Here is a 16,916-nt window from a genome sequence, read left to right as displayed (position 1 = left end):
TCTCGGGGTATAACTCAATTATTACTACACACATATATATCACGTCTAATATCATACGTGCACCTGTATGAAAATCAATCATAAACTTGCAGACTCTATGAAACAACCAAATAATGCAACGTCACTTGTCATATGACTCAACTATGCTCAACATTCCCATTTTCCGGATACTATGCCACACATATACCACATCAAATCTATCACATGATCACACATGTGTTTTCAACATCCTTTCTCATCTATCCCCAACACTTCCGCTCATACGGAAGACCACAGTACACAAGTATGCAAATGACCACTATATCACATACACAATTTGTAACCACATCAACTAACATGCATCACACAAGATTATTTCATCATTTTGTCATCAATCTACTCATATCGTATTAACGACTTTCATCAATTACCAGAATGCCACACAACATGGTCAACGTAAGCAATTCACAAAATATCACCCATATAGGGTCAACACGCTCATCTAGATATGGGTCAACCACTCGATACTCGGTCGTGTATAGACAAAACAGAGGTCAAGACAAGCCACTCAGTCGAGTGAAATGGGCCACTCGGCCGAGTAGGTGGCACTCGGTCGAGTGTCACACAACAGAATTGAGGTTCGGCCCAAAAATCACTACCAAGGTCCACTAGTATAATTATACCCTACAGTGGCTGTTGTAATAACCTTATAATGGCGGTTTCCTAGCGACGTGATGGCCGGGGTCATATTATTTTCGTGTCGGTTGTTAAACCGCCACTATAGGTAAGCTATGGTGTCGGTTTTAATTTCATAACCGCCACTATAGGGTTACCTATGGTGTCGTTTTTTGTTCTAGAGCCGCCACTATAGGGTTACCTATCGTGTTGGTTTTAAAGTCCATAACCGCCACTACAAGGTTACCTAAGGTGTCGGTTTTAAGGTAAGAACCGACATTTTAAGAGTAATCTATAGTGTCGGTTCTTTTTTAAGAACCGTCATGCAGACTCTATGAAACAACCAAATAATGCAACGTCACTTGTCATATGACTCAACTATGCTCAACATTCCCATTTTCCGGATACTATGCCACACATATACCACATCAAATCTATCACATGATCACACATGTGTTTTCAACATCCTTTCTCATCTATCCCCAACACTTCCGCTCATACGGAAGACCACAGTACACAAGTATGCAAATGACCACTATATCACATACACAATTTGTAACCACATCAACTAACATGCATCACACAAGATTATTTCATCATTTTGTCATCAATCTACTCATATCGTATTAACGACTTTCATCAATTACCAGAATGCCACACAACATGGTCAACGTAAGCAATTCACAAAATATCACCCATATAGGGTCAACACGCTCATCTAGATATGGGTCAACCACTCGATACTCGGTCGTGTATAGACAAAACAGAGGTCAAGACAAGCCACTCAGTCGAGTGAAATGGGCCACTCGGCCGAGTAGGTGGCACTCGGTCGAGTGTCACACAACAGAATTGAGGTTCGGCCCAAAAATCACTACCAAGGTCCACTAGTATAATTATACCCTACAGTGGCTGTTGTAATAACCTTATAATGGCGGTTTCCTAGCGACGTGATGGCCGGGGTCATATTATTTTCGTGTCGGTTGTTAAACCGCCACTATAGGTAAGCTATGGTGTCGGTTTTAATTTCATAACCGCCACTATAGGGTTACCTATGGTGTCAGTTTTTGTTCTAGAGCCGCCACTATAGGGTTACCTATCGTGTTGGTTTTAAAGTCCATAACCGCCACTACAAGGTTACCTAAGGTGTCGGTTTTAAGGTAAGAACCGACATTTTAAGAGTAATCTATAGTGTCGGTTCTTTTTTAAGAACCGTCATGCAGACTCTATGAAACAACCAAATAATGCAACGTCACTTGTCATATGACTCAACTATGCTCAACATTCCCATTTTCCGGATACTATGCCACACATATACCACATCAAATCTATCACATGATCACACATGTGTTTTCAACATCCTTTCTCATCTATCCCCAACACTTCCGCTCATACGGAAGACCACAGTACACAAGTATGCAAATGACCACTATATCACATACACAATTTGTAACCACATCAACTAACATGCATCACACAAGATTATTTCATCATTTTGTCATCAATCTACTCATATCGTATTAACGACTTTCATCAATTACCAGAATGCCACACAACATGGTCAACGTAAGCAATTCACAAAATATCACCCATATAGGGTCAACACGCTCATCTAGATATGGGTCAACCACTCGATACTCGGTCGTGTATAGACAAAAGAGAGGTCAAGACAAGCCACTCAGTCGAGTGAAATGGGCCACTCGGCCGAGTAGGTGGCACTCGGTCGAGTGTCACACAACAGAATTGAGGTTCGGCCCAAAAATCACTACCAAGGTCCACTAGTATAATTATACCCTACAGTGGCTGTTGTAATAACCTTATAATGGCGGTTTCCTAGCGACGTGATGGCCGGGGTCATATTATTTTCGTGTCGGTTGTTAAACCGCCACTATAGGTAAGCTATGGTGTCGGTTTTAATTTCATAACCGCCACTATAGGGTTACCTATGGTGTCAGTTTTTGTTCTAGAGCCGCCACTATAGGGTTACCTATCGTGTTGGTTTTAAAGTCCATAACCGCCACTACAAGGTTACCTAAGGTGTCGGTTTTAAGGTAAGAACCGACATTTTAAGAGTAATCCAATAATCTAATCTACCCTACATGTTCTCTAAACATTTTGTAGTCCACACCTCTTTAACTTCATTCCTATCCACATGGTTAAATCTGCAATAATCTATATTTAACAAAATCAGTTACAAGAAAATAAAAGTGGAAAAGAAAATAAATAAAATGTTACAAGTATATAATTAAAATAAGAAATACCTTCCTAAATTGTTCCTCATCAGCTTGACAACCATCTTTTCCTTCAATCCTTTCATCGGACTTGGCCTTCAATATAAAACAATCACAATATCTCCATTAAATGGTGGATGATCTAGTTCATATTGATCTTGTTAACACAAAAACGGATAGAACTTACAAGCTTTTGAAGTTATTAGCAGACTCCCTCGTGTCTTTGGACTTGTCTTTTCTCTTCAGCTTTTCGCTGCTAAACGCCACCTTATAAACCAAGAATTGAAGTACAAGTAGTAAATTGACTATGAAAATAGAATTTTGGATAATATGTTAATGTCTAAAATGATAAGAATTTGTATGTATTTACCTCGTTGTTTTCCATCAAAATCAAAGATTTTGGCCATTGTGCGAAGCTTCCTTCTGCATCACCGATCTTTGTGAAAATGTTTCATGGCAATGGAAGCGGCGCATCAGGTCAAATAACACTGTCAATGAAATCATGGCCATTGTCCATGGCAATGGAAGTAGCGTGTCATCTCAAATAACACAGTCGAGTAACTAGTGCCTCTACCAGACCGTCTATAAATATGGGTCTAAACCATTTTTTCTGAACAAAAACAAGTATCATTATAATATCACTCAGGTTCCGTCTTTGCAATATGCTCATCGTCCTCCCTCTAACATTTCATAAAATTATTGACATATCATTCCGTTTGGTTCTTCAATATTTAATTCCTCTGTATGTAAAGTCACAAAGTCTCATTTATCACTACATGCTTGCTTATATACGAGTAATAATTCTTGGGAGTATTAGACACTCTAAGCCGCTTTATGTTATAAGAAACCAAGTTTAGTTAAAATATAGTACCATTTGCATTATAGCAGCAAAAGTGTTTCACCATGAAAAATAACCAGGTTTAGTTAAAATATGGATTCTAATGGAAAATGTAACGGATATGTGACTCAAGTCCTTAACTGGAAAAATTAACACTCTGTAGTTCAGATTCTTAATTGTGAAACTGTATTACCCTTTGACATGGTTCATCATTGTAATAAAACTATTCAATCTCACACCGTCTTGTTCTATAATTTGTGATAATTATCATTCTCTTGAACTACAATTTTACCCTTTCATTTTTCCTCTCACATGGCTTCTCTTTCATGGTTGTTATTTAACTATGTCTCTCGTATTACCATGGCAACTAACAAAATTTATAGAGATCGTTAATTTGTCGATGAACCCCACCACTATTGGCACGATCGTAAAATAACTTATAGCCACCACTCACCATCATGATTAATAAAAATAATCCATTTGCATATGATTTGATGAATGTTTCACCCTTTCAGATACTCCGTGTTACTCATTGTGTGATAGGTCATAACGTATAGTGACTATAGCTATCAACGGAATTGGAGTAATTCAATCCAAAAAGGAAAAATTATACCTTAACAAATCATCAATGAAGAAACCAAATAACAAAAAGGAAGAGAAAAAGCAGTAATCTAAATAATTGATAAACTTGCAAACTAGAATTATATGAATACAATCAAGAAAAAACCTCTCTGTCTGATGACCGAACTAGGTGAACTATGATAAAACTGAAACTATAATGAAACAATCATGAATGAAAAAGGTAGATGATAAAGTTAATTAGAGGAACCCCCATGTCTATGATGAAGCAACTAGCAAAATGAAACATTAATAAAACTGAAACTATAATGCGAACAACCGAGATAAACAACAATCAAATATCGGCATCGCTGCAAAACTGCAAGCCTATTGTGCAAACCGAAATAGGGCAGAGGTACAATAATTTATTCATCGATAAAGGTATACCTTCAATGTTGTTAATGATGAATTAGAGGGCAACTTCGACAAAAAGGGGGCGTGCGTGGTGGTGTTTGCAAGACACGACATGGTGGCGCTTGGTTGTTTTCATGGTGATGCTTGGTTCATATCAAAAGCGTCGACGGAGATAAACGTAGGGCAGTTAATTAACGTGATGGTCATGCTTGATTATTTTCGTGTGCTACACGGATGGTGTGAGGATGGTGGTCGACAGTGGTGTGGGTAGTGGTGGTCGACGGGGGACAACGTGGATAGCGGTGGTCGAGGTGTTGTGGGTAGTAGGGTTTGTTCGTATATTCACTGTAGAGAAGTTAATTAAAGTGTGCGTTTTGATTCTACGAAACTCTACCGCATCCGTTTTTATTTCACAAATAATAATTATCTATAATGTTGATATTAACGTCGGTTATGAGTAAAACCGCCACTAAAGGGCTAGGTGACGGTTCTTAATAAAGATGTGTTGCCATTTATCGAACCATTTAATGTCGTTATTAACTTCGGTTGTAAGTAAAACCGCCATAAATGACTTATAGTGGCGGTTTTGATAAAGAACCGCCACAAATTGTTTTCCTAAGCGCGTCGGTTCTTAAATACAACCGCCACCGTAAACCTCCAAAAGCATAAGAAAATCTCTTCCCACCAATATTTTTTGTTTTTCGTGACGTCGCTCTTTCTAACATACGAAGGTAAATCAATTTCAAGGGTGACTAGTGCACCATCAGATGACCATATCCAAAACAAACTCTTGGCCTTACGGCCATCACTACAGCACAACTTAGATAAAGCACCCAAGGCATACTACCAACACAAACCTACCATTTCATCACCAACAACTGCACCGTAGTGCGACACTCTAGTCACTGCGGTAAACACAATGCTTTACACTATCTCAAGGGCACGACCTAATCACTCATCACTCTCAAGGAATAATAACAACATCACTCACTCACTCAAGCACTCCAACAAAATCACGATGTATACCGTGGGCGTTTCACAATAATGGTTGGGAGGCAATTTTACAAACAAAATCTATACTACCACTCTCAGGGTCGGGGTCCGACATAACCACTTTCACATATCATGCCTATGTACTTAGGTTAACGGTTATATTTTGTATCAGAAATGGTCAAATGCCTCATTATAAGATTGAACCCTCAAGCATCACATGCCACACTCTTACTCTCATGTCCACAAAACGAAGCTTGGTAGTACTAAATCCACAATTGCATAGATCCCAATTACTAGAATTCAACTCATCCACGATTAGGTCACCTCACACGGGTTCACCGAAACTTAAAACAAATTTTTCATTGAATGTCGGGTTACCACTTGCAAAATCTCCAACTTATCTCTCGCTCTAGTACTCTCTCACGTATTCCAAGTTCCTAAATCTTATCACCATTTATTCAACTTACATCATTCCCTAAGCCAAATTTCACACCCTCCAACTACTTTTATCATTCATGTCATCGCTCTCTCTTACCCCTAGTTCCTCAATTATTCTCTCATCATTTTGCAAATCCAACTCAGCCATATACCAGCCAAAATACTTGAGTCGTGCTCAAAAGGTCACTCTCGCATGTTCTCAAATTGCGTTCACTATCTATGAGTCCATACAACCGTTAAGTATCCAATTTTTGATTTTATTTCACTCATCATTTATAAATTGTCTCCCATGATCAATTCTCCATACTCAAAGCATTACATGGGCAAACTACAGTCCTAGTGTTCCCAAATTATCAAAATTGATGACTGTGTCCAAAATTACTCATCTTGTCGGAAACATATGCCTAAGGGCTAGGGTGAGAAAACATTATTTTGGGCTCACACATAACTCTCTGCTCGGATATCCCGGGTTAACTCAACAGATAAGGATGATGGGAATTAAAACAAGCCAGAACGGATATGGAAAAATAGGAAATCAAATAACATGGAGAGGATAGGAAATCCATGACCGACACCTTAAAATTGCCCTAATAACACACTTAGAATATGTTGAACTTTGTAAGATGATGCAACTTCAAAACTCAACTCTAATGCAATTTTATTCAAACTTGAAGCAAATGCGAAATGTTATATTAAAACTTCAACAAAAGGTCATTCGTCTCAAATTTCTAGAAAACTTAATACAAGATAATCCGTCATAGGATGGTACATGTCACTATAGACCAAGTTCAAAGTATTACTATTCGATTGGTATAAAACATAACTCAGAAGAGTCAAAATCCGGGTAGGTATATCATTCATTTTCGAAAAGGAACTTTAAGGCGAAAAAATTTCTTGTGCATGACTTCACTAAACATTGTACTCAAAGATGAATAATAAGGAGTAAATAAGGTACATCACAAGCGAAAAAATCAAAGCTTATGTATACTTTTCATAACATTTTCGGAAAATTTGTCAACCATCAAGACGGAAAATTTTGATTCTCGCCATTTTATAGCAATATCCCAAATAATATTATAGCCTTACAATACTATTAAACCATATTTGGGTTAAAATCAAAAACTGTTCATGTTCCTCACTTGGTTCAAAATTTTAGGCCAAAATTGCATGAAATATTCGTTTCTAAGACAATGTACCACACTATTAGGGATGATAGTAGTCTTTGTAAGACGATTAAAACAAGTTTCAATTATGGAAATCAGAAGTAAGTTAAACTTTTAAGTTGAAATTTTCGCATGCAAGGTAAAATCCGACATTAACAACAAGCTTTAAGCCTTTCTTGTTCAACATGACCCAAAACACACATGAAAATCTGGTTATCGACTCAAAAGCACAAGTTTCCGAGCTCATACATGGTGGGAAAGAAAATTTAACGTAAAAATATGAATTTTTACCATTCTAATGATATAGAAAATCAACCATTAGCATGAAATCGAAAAAAGTCATGTACTTATTTGATAAAACTTGAATAAAAATGTGTATATATAAAACCATTCCAAATTTCAAAAATGAAGAAGATGACTCAACTACATGGTCAAAATTTGAGTAGACAGATAAAGAAAACTGGAGTAGCAAAGTGTAATTCAAACAATAAATCACAATATGAAAACCTTGAATCATTCTAAGATAAATCGATGTCGAAGTTACGAGATTCGAGATAGAAATGAAAAGATAAGGTAGAAAAAGCAAATTTTACACGAATTTCTCAGCTCACCAGACCCACTCGGCCGAGTACTTAGGGCACTCAGTAGAGTGCATCTCCACTCGATCTAGTGACAGGTTACTCGATCAAGTGGAAACCTTCCATAAATTTTTCCAGTTTCTTGAATTTGCCCACTTGGTCGAGTGACAGGTCCTCTCGGTTAAGTGATCTGTTCACTCGGTCGAGTAACTCATCCAGTCGGTCGAGTGACTAGTCAACTCGCTCAAGTATTACTCTACTTGGTTGGGTTTGGCCTTACTCTCATTATCTTGGTGACATTACAAAAAAAAAAGATGGATCATTCTTGCGAGAAGTTTCGGGTGTTCATTATCAATTTCCAAGTCAAATCAAGTCAAGTGGAGCTGTTGTAGAGTCTATATAAAGATATACTCAAGAGGGGGGGTGAATTGAGTATATAGAACTCTTGCCCACTTTTTCGATTTATTGATAATTTATTAATTACTCGATGTTTATTAATTAAATTCGACTAATTAATTTATCGTATGTGTGATAATGAAAAAATAAATGCGTAAATAAAGGAGACACACGAAATTTTGAAGAGGTTCAGTTTCACAAGTCGAAACCTACGTCCACTATTCTCAATTAATAACTTTAGTACCTTCCTACGGATTACAAAATTATCAATCTAACTTGTACAACTAACTCTAGTTGTAACTCGATTTGAGTATCGTTAAATACTCGATTTCTATCTTACGTTAATAAGAAAGTACTACTAGATTCTAGTAGTGTTCACGTTAATGAACGAGTATGAATACAATGAGTACTATTATCCTATTAATGAGATGAACGAGAATGATTGACGAATAAGAGAGGCACACGTTTTTGCTTTAGACACAATTAGGGTTTTGGAAACAATTGCAAATTTGAAGAAATTAAATTCGAAATGTGCTTAGGGTTTTTGCAAAGGTTTTTCTCAAATAAGTGTCTTACCTTTTCTAATGAAATACTTTGGTATTTATAGGAGTAGAAAACCCTAAAACTAGATTAAAAAATCAAAACCCTAGCCATCCCCTTAGGTTCGAAAATCCTTGAAGTGGGCTAGGTTAAATCTTTTATTTTTATCTACAAAATACCTTTTATTTAAAAACTCTAATTATTACTAGGATATTTTCGACTAGAAGGTGATATGGCCATAATCCATTTCACTCTAATTGAAACCCTAATAATAAATAGTTTTAAGACATAAAAACTAAGATAATATGATTAGAAACCTTAGATTACATAACAACCCATAAGTTGTATGACAAATCAGTAGGGTTAATATAATCTATATTACTAATTTCATCTAGAAAAGATATAATATAATTATCACTTTAATTTTTGAAATAATAAGTAAATCTAAAGCTTAGATTGTGCTCTCTTATAAGTCGTTCATGGTTATAGGTCAAATGGCTATAACCATGAACTTTGATAGGTAAGGTTAGAGATGAAATAGCTATAACCATACTTTCTCAAAAACATTTTGTTCATCCCATTTATAGAATGAAATCCTATATCTCTTATCTTGATGACATCTTCAAATATAGGTTCTTTTCTTCATCTTGATCTAGAAAATCTTCATCTTGAGCTCCCATCAAATAATATATTGTTTTGCTTGATTTAGTCTTCTATGGTTATAGGCAAAACAACCATAACCAAACTTGATTACCAAGCTCCAATTTCTTCATGATAATTCCATCATATGCTATAACCACAATCATACTTTCCAAGTAATTGTCAACTAAGATATGCACCACTCAACAAACAATTACAAGCACAAGTGTATAATATATTACAAATCATAATACTTGTCTTTATCAAAACTTATATAAATATGATCCAACAAATTCCCCCTTTTTGATGATGGCAAGTCTCCTATGATTTGTTACTAAGGTCAAGTTCTCCCTCAACGTACTACTACCAAAGTTATAGTAAGTCGATCGCAAGAACAAACTATTTATATTCAAAGTTATAGCATGGAACCCCTTAAGAGATTAAAGATCTTGACAAGGAGCAAGCTTAGGCAATAATTCAAGTCATACGATTTCTTCTCCCTCTTGACATCACCGAAAAGACAAGAACAATACATAAAACAACTAGAATAATATAAGTTGAAGAAAGAAATAGTCATGCAAATACGAATTAATAAAACGAGAATAGTTAATCTAAGCACATAAAATAAAATTATCCAAAAACAAACCATATGGGCCGAATATAGAAAAACCATATGGGGCCGAATAGACAAAAGCCAAAATGGGCCGAATGGTGTGTTATTTAAAACAAAGTACTAAGACTAGAAAAACACGGGAAAGGGAGATGGGCTTATGGGTGTTGGACTTAGGTAGGGTCAACATAACCAGGTCTAGTCCGATACTCGAGAGAGTCAAGATCATCAAGGCACGAGCGCACATTATTTGCTTGAGCCACCAAACAAATGTCGAAGTTAGTAATTTTCAATGCCAAAGCTCAAGTAGCTTCATAAATTTGTCCCATCTCTTCTCGCATCTCACGTCCAACCTGCAACAAGGCTCCTCCTTGAGTTGCAAAATTCACAACCGTATTCGATTGTCGATCCGTAGCTTTGAGAATCATGGCCAATTTTGCCTCAAAGGTCGTAAGTCGAGCTACCAATTCCTCATTACTAACACCCGAGCTAGACGATCCCACACCTTTTCCCTTTGCCATACCCGAGATCAAGCTTCAACCAACTTTGATTGAGCTTCCAGCTTCTCATTAACCGATACCATAAAAGCATCTAGCTTTTTCTCCATGGCCTCTAAACCCTCCGACTTATCATCCGAGTTACCCTTGGTTTGAAATACCAATTATGGACCATAATCTGAAATTTTCATCAATTTGAAATGAGTATCACTCATCTCATCCTTAGCACTCACACCATAACTCGCAGGACTAGCCACTCCCTTATGCTCCAAAATCCGAGACACCCACATACCATACGGCAAGTCTATGGTAGTATAGACCTTGTCCTTGGTTACTAGCATCACAGTTTGTATAATACGGTGAAAAACTAATGGTGGGAGGCTAACTTTCTTTCCCTCCATCCAGTTATAAACCACAACCATCTCATAAGTCGATAATTTGTCTCGACCACCACGTCGAGGCACAATAGTATTCCATAAAAAATTAAGAAAAAACTTTAATTTAGGCGATAAATTGCCCGCCAACAAATGACTACCACCCTTAGCATCAACCTCAAAATAGTTCTTAACAACCACTTTTTCTTCCTCGGTCAAGGTACCCCATTCTGCACTCGGGTTAATTTCGGCCCCATCATCAGGAACCGAAAATAGAGCACATAAATTATCAATAGAGATCTTAACTTCGATCCCACTCACAACAGCACACAAACATCCATCCTTAATTGACACAGTGGCATAAAACTAAATCACTTCAATAGGATAAACAGGACCCGAAAACTCACTAATCGTAACCCACCCTTGAAAATTCAAGAAAGTACCAAAGAACTTTAAAGCTTCATACTTACCATACCACTTCTGGGGGTACGAACTCCCGGCATGAATATCGTAACCGGACACATGATAAACCAATTCCCGTTCCTCCTTGGTAAGACGAAGACGATCAAGACCCGTAACAGTAGCATTCGGCATAAAGTGCTAAAACAGAGTCCTCTTAGCACTGTCATGAGCAATTATCTCTTGAATTTCCTCCACACCATCCTCCTCAACATTTGCCTTATTTTTACCCTTACATAATCGCCTTTTCTTGCTCTCGACCTCCGATGGACTCCGATTATTGTTGGGATTGTTTTGTTTCGGGGTAGCAGAGGGAGATGGGTGAGTGGATTGTGCATTGGTGGTGTTGCATGTGGGTTTGGATGAATGTGTTTTGGTGTTTGATCGAGTTGTGAGTTTCATGATTGTTGATGGTGATGACCGAAAAGAGGGAGATGAAGGTGATGATGTTTGTGAGAGAGGTTGAGTGTATAGGTATTTGTGAAAGGTGATGGTGATATGAGATGAGGTAGTTGAGTTTTTATAAAGTTTGATTAAGAGGAGTTTTGGTAGGTTAGGGTGCTTTAGGTGCCGTGTAAAATCGGTTATTTCCTTTTTTTTTTTGAAAAGAAATATGGTAAAAGGAATCTAGGTTTAGGTGAAGATATGGTAAGGTAAATCTTTTGATGAAGATATGGTAAGATATAGTGAGATTTACCAAGTCACAAGATAAAAATATTTTGGATATGCTTGATTTTTCGACCAAAATTAAAACAGAAGAATATTGTGACGATATTTTATGGTTTGCATATGGATAAAAATATATTATACGCAAAGATAGAAAATTCACGTAATATAATAAGATACTTAACATAAATACCCTTGCAACAAAATATACGGACACGGTCATACAATCTTGTCTATTTCTAGTTAGTCATTTGAGATAATAAAATAGTTATGACGAATTTAACCGCCACCAATTAAACCAATTTCCAATCGTAAAATCTCAAAATGTTTTCTAGCTAAAGCCTTTGTCAAAATATCCGCCTATTGATTTTCTGTACTACAAAATTCTAGTTTTATGTTGCCTTTTTCAACATAGTCGCGTAGAAAATGGTGTCTAATATCAATATGTTTCGTACGAGAGTGTTGTGTGGGGTTTTTAGATATAATAATAGCACTCGTATTATCACATAAAATAGGAATACATCCTACATCTACACCATAATCACATAATTGTTGCTTAAGCTATAATAGTTGAGAACATACCAGTCCGGCAGCAATATATTCGGCTTCAGCCGTAGATAAGGCAACTGAATTTTGTTTCTTTGAACCCCATGTAATAATACAAGGTCCAACAAATGTAGCGAATCCTGATGTACTTTTTCTATCTAGAGAACATCCTGCATAATCTGCGTCTGAATATCCAATTAAATTGAAATTGCATTCGAGTGGATACCATAAATACAGATTTTGTGTACCAATTAAATATCTTAAAATTCTTTTAACTGCAACCATATGTGGTTCTTTGGGACATGACTGAAATCGTGTACACAAACATACACTAAACATTATATCTGGGCGACTTGCAGTTAAGTAGAGAAGTGAGCCAATCATACCTCGGTAAGTGATTTCATCCACACACTTACCATCTTTGTCCAAGGTTAGTTTCTTATCAGTAACCATTGGAGTGTCCATGGGATTGGCATCTTGCATACCAAATTTCTTGATTAATTCTTTGATGTATTTTTGTTGATGTATCATGATACCTTCATCTGTTTGTTGAATCTCAAGTCCTAAAAAGAACTTTAATTCACCCATCATTCTCATCTCAAATTCCGATGTCATTAAATCTGAAAAATACTTACAAAGTTTATTGTTAGTTGAACCAAAGATGATATCATCAACATAGATTTGAACAACTAATAAATCAGAACCTTCTGACTTTAGAAACAAGGTTTTATCGATTGACCCTCTTTTAAAATTACTTTGAAGCAAAAATTTGGATAGTCTGTCGTACCAAGCCCTTGGGGCTTGTTTCAAACCGTATAAAGCTTTGTCAAGCTTATATACATGATTTTGGAAACTTGTGATCTTGAAAGCCATGAGGTTGCTCTACAAAAATCTCTTCATTCAAATAACCGTTAAGAAATGCAGTCTTAACGTCCATTTGAAATAACTTCATCCTCTTATGTGCTGCAAAGGCAATTAAGAGACGAATTGCTTCTAGCCTTGCCAATGGAGAAAATGTCTCATCATAATCGATTCTTTCTTGTTGGTTGTAACCTTGTACCACCAATCTGGCTTTATTTCGAACTATGCCTCCTGTGTCATCCAATTTGTTTCTAAAAACCCATCTTGTTCCAATAATTGAACGATTTTTAGGTCTTGGCACCAAGTGCCAAACTTTATTACGTTCAAATTGTTGAATTTCTTCTTGCATTGCTACAACCCAGTAAGATTCTGTAAGAGCTACCTTAATATTGGAAAGTTCAATGATAGATAGAAAGGAGTAGAATGAACAAAAGTTGTTCAACTTCTTTCGAGTTTGAACTCCTTGGTTCAAACTTCCAAGTATACTTTCCATAGGGTGTGATCCCCTGTATCTCCACTTTTTGGAATTTTCAGGTACATCATCATGTGAACTTGGTTCTCCTTCTTCAAATGAGTTAGAATTGATTCCCCCTGAATCCAACCCTTAGGTTATAGTAGATTCAGTTACAACCATGGGATCTATATTTGTGGTTATAGCTTTATTAGTTATAACCGTAGATTCCAATTTTTCTTTTTGAGAAGAATCAATAGCATCATCAACTATTGTTTCAGATCTCTTATTTTTCTCATTTGAAGGATTCCCTAATTCATCATTTGTACCTTCGATTTCTTTTTCTTCTTCTTCTTCTTCTAGCTCTGGAGGATCGTCTCTAGAAAGATGAAAGTCAGGTTCATTCATATCTTCTTCCTCATCCTTTTCAGCCTTATCAAACATATTATTTTCATCAAAAATGACATGTACGCTTTCTTCTATGCATAGAGTTCTTTTGTTTAAAACTTTGTATGCCTTGCTATGATTAGAGTAACCAACAAATATCGTCTCATCGCTTCTAGGATCAAATGTAGTTAAACGATTTTTGCCATTATTATGGACATAACATTTGCTCCCAAAGCAATGAAGATGTGATATATTTGGCTTACGTCCTCTGAGTAATTCATAAGGAGTTTTCTTAATGATTGGTCTAATCATAGCACGGTTGTGTACATAACATGCAGTACTAACAGCTTCTGTCCAAAAGCTTCTAGGCAAACCACTAAATAATAACATGGTTTGTGCCATGTCTTCCAGTGTTCTATTCATACGTTCAACAACACCATTTTGCTGTGGGGTTCGTGGTGCAGAAAAATTGTGTTCTACCCCATTCTCCCTACAATATTCAATAAATGCTTTGTTATCAAATTCAGTGTCATGATCCGTACGAATAGAGCCCGGATTGTGTTTATATTTGTTTTGAGCAAGCTTCATTAGTACAACAAATTCATCAAAAGTCTCATCTTTAGAGCTTAAGAAGATAGGACAAAAGTACCTCGAGTAATCATCTACCAAAACAAATACGTACCTTGATCCGCCTCTACTTCTTACTTTCATTGGTCCACATAGATCCATGTGCACCAGTTCCAAAGGATTGTTTGTGCTAATCACTCTTTTAGGCTTAAAAGATGATCTTACATGTTTACAACGAGCACAAGAGTCACATAAGCTTTCTTGATCGAACTTGATTGTGGGTAACCCCTCTACCAAGTCCCATCTTTTGAGTTTGTTTAAAATGATTGAACTTATATGTGCAAACCTCTTATGCCACAAACATGGATCATCTAAAGTTGCTTTCATACATGTAAAAGAGTTAGTAGGAATAGCATTTAAATCAATCATGTATACATTTCTCTTTCTTTGTCCTTCAAGGATAACATTACTAGTTCCCTCAATTATGATTCGACAACCATATGAATGAAATACGACTTTGTTGACTTTATCACATAATTGTGAGATACTTAGTAAGTTATGTTTTAGACCCTCTACAAGGTATACTTCCCTAATTGCATGAGAAGGAGAAATACGTATTTTGCCAATTCCTACTACTTTACCTTTCTTATTGTCTCCAAAGGTAACCTTGCCTCCATTAAAAGGTTAGAGTGAAAGAAATAAATTTTTATCTCTAGTCATATGTCTTGAGCATCCGCTGTCAAGATACCATTGATTGTTTTCTTTCACCATGATCTGCAAAATAATTTAAAGGCAATTTTTAGGTACCCAGGCTAAGTTGGGTCCTTTGATGTTAGTTTCTCTATAAACTAAGTCTCTCCGAACCCAAATTTGTCTAACGATTCTTTTCTTTTGAGGAATTTTATGATAAGATCTAGACTTCTTAACATAACTCGTTTGAGTTTTAAATGTTTCATTTGTGTTTTGTTTAGAACCGTTCTTTTTGCTTTGAAAATCAAAACTCATATCATAAAACCATTGAAACTCATTATTTCGTTCTTCATTATCGTTTGGTTCATCAACGGTAGAGTAATCGTCTTCAACTACTACTTCTCATGCCTTGTAGGTTTCAACATTTTTTTGAGTATCGTGTACATGTTTTACACAATTGACCTTTATATGACCTTTATCACCACTGTTAGTACATATTAAATACTCAGGTAAATCAACATACTTTCATTTTCTAAAATCTCGATCTGAGGGAGTAGCCTTGCATTTAGAATGATCCCTATGACCATAGCATTCATGCCCTAATCCCATTTTCATGTTGTTATCGGGTTGTTCTGTTAAGAAGTTTAATACCTTTGTACTTCCTTCCCATTTATCGTGAACCTTACATGCATGAAGAAGTAGTTCTATTAAAGATTGAATTTCTTTATTGCATTTTGTATGATCAATCTTAATTTCCGTAGAGGAACTACCTTCACGGAGATTATTTAATTGCTTATTTAATTTAGCAATTTTCTCTTCATATTGTTTTGAGATATTTGCTTGATTAATCTCCTTTTCATTTAGTTGCTTATTAAGAAAATCAATTTCCTTTTTATGATCTGAGATTGTACCATTCTTGGCTGAAATCTCGGTTTTTTGAAGTTCATTAAGTTTCTTCAATTCCATGGTTATAGCTTCATTAGCTATAACCTTGGCTTGAAGTTGCTTAATGTTGAGTTTCTGCTCTTTGGTTATAGCTTCATTAGCTATAACCTTAGATTCAAGAGCCTTCTTCTCATTTGCCATTGAATTCAAAGCTTCAGTATCATCAACGGTAGCTTTAGATTTCAATTTCTTGGCTTTTGCTTTAAGCAATTGATTTTCTTCAGCAATGTCCATTATTTGCTCTTTTAAATCTTTTAACTCAAGACTTTGCTCATGACAATGATCCAACGATTGTTCAAAATACTTAACTAAAGCGCTTTTGGATAATTTCTTAACTTGTTTCGTAAGTTCAAGATAACTTACCTCATCTTCATCTTCATCAGATTCAGATTCAGATTCTCCCATGAAACAGAATTATGAACTT

Source organism: Silene latifolia, chromosome X (assembly GCF_048544455.1).
Source record: "Silene latifolia isolate original U9 population chromosome X, ASM4854445v1, whole genome shotgun sequence".
Lineage (NCBI taxonomy): Eukaryota > Viridiplantae > Streptophyta > Magnoliopsida > Caryophyllales > Caryophyllaceae > Silene > Silene latifolia.
Note: the sequence above shows the minus strand (reverse complement) of the source record.